We start from the raw sequence: 5,166 nt of genomic DNA on the forward strand, positions 1-5,166 counted from the left end.
TTCAAAAATGCAAGCAGCAGTCAGACTAACATTAGGGATCAAAGCTCCTTTGTCTCAATACATAAGGCAGAAGGACATCTGCACCTCCAACCTAGGTCCTGAATGCGGCTGGCACCCCCTGTGAGAGAGATACCATACCAGAATATGACGACTCCCACACCACAAACTGCACTAATGAAAGGCCACTTAGCCACACACAAGTCCCTGCTTGAGGTACTCCTGCATGGGATGCCCTTGACACCTAAGTAAAAAACAACCCATGCGTCCAAACATTGCACACTCATACGACTCATTGCTCCAAGCTGTGGCATATCATTCACATAATTGGTGCAGGTCAGAAGAGTGCCCATTCTACGAGACACACAAATGCAATGGCAGGGCATCCCGGGCATTTGCACAACCCCGGTCATGTGGAACTGAACCGTGCACGTATGCTGCATATGTTGGGAGCACTGCCACTGGCAGTCTTGGGGATCAGTTACCGTCTGAGCTTCCATCTTGCATACATCACCTGCATCCAGCCCTGGTTCCACTGTCAATCATGCACATTCGAGCGGCCCATGGATGTCTGCCTATCCAACACAACAGTAGCTGAACTGGATTATGACTTGTGTGTGTGTCCCCTGTTGGTCCATGACCAGGAGTGTAACCGTGATACCCGTGCATGGGATGCCTTGATATGTGCTGGCAGTTGGGCATGGGAGATTGCACAAGTCCTCGTGTGTAGTGACCACATCAAGGCCCTCCCCTATTGGGCTGTGTTGCGGATTGGTGAAACAGAATAGACGGAGCACATCTGTCCGGACCAGTTAATGGATTGTCTCTCCCTCGTGTTCGATGAAGTCGACAACGACGTACTTTAGGAACTGATTGCTCAGGAAGCTGCGCTCACATTCATGGACGAGTAACTACGTTCCTGCAGCCACAACTGAGAGTAACCCAGAACACAGGTCCCAACACCTTTTTGCATTTTGGAGGAATGGTCACATATACCAACACAACAGTGGACATGTCTGCATTCGGCTGGACTCAGAATGCATGTGCGTGCACCTACGCGAGTTGACACACACTTGTGCAAGGTGAGGCAGTCCCATGGGTGGAGCTGCACAGCATCGTTTGGCAATGTTCCAAAATCAGACATACTGCTGGAGGGAGAGTACGCACATGATAATGTAGTACTACATGTGACCTTGGTGGACCCTTTCACCTACTCACTGTCAGCAGAGCAGACAGTCGGCGCAGTCCGGTGGTACAGCACTATGCAGATCCCATGGGCTGTGAGTTGCGTCCCCTGACACGGGGCAATGAGCAGACGCCAAACATCACATGACTCGTCCAACAAGGCAAGGTGGGCTGAGACCGTAGCCATCCTAATGATTGGTGTTCATTTTGGCCTCCCCATTTCTTGCACCTACACATGTTCCTAAGCTTCCTGTTAGTGTGTGAAGCATTGGTCTGCATGTTGTGGCCCTTGTCTTGCCCATACTGGCACGCACATGCTAATAAATCTACGCCACCTCACTATTGTTCAACTGTGATGAGTGTTGATTAGAATGACTAATCGTGTGCCTCAATGAGCATTGTCCGTACACAGACTGATGACTCACTTGGAGGTGAGTCCATATTGACAGCTACGCCTCTGTGAGCCAGACATTGTGGTTGAGATAGTTGCTGGTAGACCTGTGCTCTTACGTGTCTTCAGCAATTTGAGTATGGTGTCCAACTTCTTGCCATGTGGATCAATGTGATCCATCAAAACAGGCTGTGTCCACACAGTTGAGTATGAGTGGGTATGCAAAGAGATGTTCTGTTTTCACATGTGATGGGGGACACTACTTTAGGGCTCCTAATGAATGTGACATTTTTACACACAACCCTATTTAATACATGGCCGTTGGGCTGCGTTGGGGGGTTGCGAGATTGTTGTTCATGAGCAATGAGGCCACAGCTAGTTCACACCTTCACAGTCATCTAATTGGCCATGTGGGTCAGGGTCAAACATGCGCATTGAAGTCATTTCCCAGGGTGTACATTTTTGTGCAATCAATGTCCCTACATTCAACCATACTTTTATACTTGATTGAACATAGACATGACACATCTGTGTGATTTGGAATGTTTTATTCACATTCTGTGGAGTGTCGGAGATGGAGCAGTACATGGCCATGCAAACCCCACATTACATGGTTGCCCAGTGGAGGGCCAACCAGAGTCATTTGGGGAATGATTAGTTAATCGGAAGAGGAAGAGTTCAATCCGCAGCCTGATTGATGTGTCATTGGTACCCAGAGCAGATATGGCAGTCCATGTCGGGGTCCAGGTGAATGTCGCAGTTTGTTTCGGGTCACAGTGGATGGTGTTGTTCCAAACCTCTAAAACCAAGCTCTTTGCTTTTTCAGGCATACACTATGAGGAGCTGGTAACTTTAATGACCATGGTAAAGTCCAGCTCTCCATTGCACCCTGACCCACCTTTTGTTTTGCAGAGGGGAGCAGAAAGGATCCTTCCAGTCATAACTTAGATTCTGAACCACTCGTTAGTGGTCAGGTCCCTAAAATATGAAAGCCCGCTGTGATAAAACCACTATTTAAAAATCTCCACTTAATAAACAACTATCTGATTTCTTGGAAAAGACTAATCTTTTTCATGCCTCTCAAACAGGTTTTAGGCATGGTTATAACACAGAGACTGTTCTCCTGGCAGCGGTGGCTCCTCGCTGAGGCGGAGGTGATTCGCCCACACGAGAAATAAAATGATAATAACATAACATTATTATCATTTTATTTATATGGTACTGGCCCAAATTTCTTTAAGGGGTGGGCGGGGCTGGGCTGTCAGCCAGCAGGGGGAGGAGTGGTATATGCACTTAAGTTCGCATGGCGATTTGGCCGGCCGTCTTGGGCTGGCCAAACCATCATATGCACTTTGCAAGTTCTCCACCCAGGCTGTATTACATCCTGGGTGGAGAACATGCCCAGGCTTCCACTCCCTCTCTGAGGGCCGAACCATGGCATTCAGACCAATCACAACGCTGCATCAGCAGCGTTGTGATTCGCTAGGACAGACTGGGAGCCTGGGTGCTTCCTGTTGCAGCCTCCTCAACAAAGAAGAACGGAGGAGAGTCAGCGGGCAGGTAAGTGCTGTATTCTTTCATTTTTTTACCCCCCTCCCGCTTGCCCCCTTGGCCCACCCCACCACCACGGCCCCATAGCAGCCACCGCTGTCTCCTGGTGGTAGTAGAGGACATTAAAATGACCCTCGATCGAGGTGGCTCAGCAGCTTTGATCTTGCTGGATCTTAGTGCAGCACTTTACACGGTATCGCATGCAACCCTATTAGTGGGACTGGGAAGTTCAGGAGTGACACATCGGGCCTGGAAGTGGCTGGGCTTTTTGAAAGACTGAAGCTTTCAGGTATGAGACAAACCTTTTTGCTCACTGTCCCTACCTTTGGTATGCGGAGTACCTCAAGGTTACTTCCTTGAGCCTGGCATTGTTTAACATGTCTGTTCGGCCATTGTCGATATGGTAGAATTGTTTGGCCTCTCCATGGTCTCCTATGCAGATGATACACAGATCATCCTTTCCCCAGAATCACCCTCTTATGGAGGGCTACTAAAATCTTGTCTTACCACAGTAGCCAAATGGATGACTTCTTGCTGTTTAAAACTACTGAATACAGAAAAGCCTGAAGTGATGATTATCAGGAGCAAGCTAAAATTCTGGGAACCTCACTGCTGGCCTGAATCCCTCTGCCCACAACCCCAGCCTAAGTCAGTGGTTAAAAATCTGGGATTCTGGCTGGACGACAAACTGTCTTTTCCGACACAAGCGAAGAAACTTGCAGCTGGTTGCTTTGGCACACTGAGATAGGTAAGAAAGATTCTGGAATTATTAGCAAAATCCATTTGAAGAACCATTGTACAAGCTTTAGTGACTGCTCATCAGGATTATGGAAATATGCTTTACCGAGGAACCTCACAATATGTGCTGAATAGGCTGCAGGTGGTGCAAAACGCTGCAGGTCATCTCCTGCTAAGGATTCCCAAACAGCAGTGGGTCTCTATGGCTACAGTGTAGTGGCTGCCTATAAAAACACATTACATTTAAGGGCTTAGTCCATATGCTGCAACATTATAGCCCGGGAAGACTGCTGTGATCTGCTAAATCCTATCTGGTAGCCTTTCTGAGAATCTCCAAAAGCAGGAGTGGTGGTCTTTCCTTCTCATTCCTGATTTAAAAACTGTGGAATGAGATGCCTCTTATCCTGTGAAAGTCTGCAGATGAATTAACATTTGGGAATGGTCTCAAGACATGGCTTTTTGGATAAATCTGTTGTCAGTTTTCTGGGTTTCTTCGGGTTCGGACAGCTTTGGTGCTTAGAACCTGTCATTGATAGCAGTGTGTGGTACAAATATGGTAAATAGAAAATAGAATTAGAGTTAGTAAATGCAGTTCAATAAATACTCTTATCACACCTTAAATCAAACTGACGCTAGGCACACATATACAGATGCGTAATCATAAGAATGAAAGCTTTACTTTTCTGTTTAGAGTATTTCCAGAGACACTGCCTGAAGATCAAACTCAGTCACAGAAAATGCCTGTATGAACTCATGCTGCACTTTGCAAGTGTCTCCTCGAACAGCTGAAACCTAAGGAGAAAGCTCGGTGAGGGCTCCGAGATGCCTCTAAAAGTGGCCTTTTTCTCGAGCCTGCTGAGCCAGCAGTAACTTTAACATAAAATATCATCTTCTGCATTCAATTAATTCTACTGGCACACAAGGCTTGGTAAACAATGACTTTAGTAGAGGCTCACCAACACAATGACTGCAATCAAATAATTAGCAAAATAAAGAGGTCATGAAGACCCCACAGTGTTTGCAAATTCATGGGTGATGTGGAGCATGGCTTCAGAGGGACATGTAATGTCTGTCACTGCTTAATCTACAGTTTCCATTTCAGAATCTGGGGGTGAAGGGTACTGTCTACTGCATCCCCTCTACTCATACATTTAGGAAGAATAAATACCCGTCCCCCACGATTCCTACATCAATGGTCACATTTGCAGATTGGTGTAAGTGCGCCTCATTCACAAACGCCTACATCGGAGACGCAGCCGTCCAAAGGAGTGGTCTTGACGGAGAATCGAAATATTGCCGAGGAA

This window comes from Triturus cristatus, chromosome 2_1 (assembly GCF_964204655.1).
Source record: "Triturus cristatus chromosome 2_1, aTriCri1.1, whole genome shotgun sequence".
Lineage (NCBI taxonomy): Eukaryota > Metazoa > Chordata > Amphibia > Caudata > Salamandridae > Triturus > Triturus cristatus.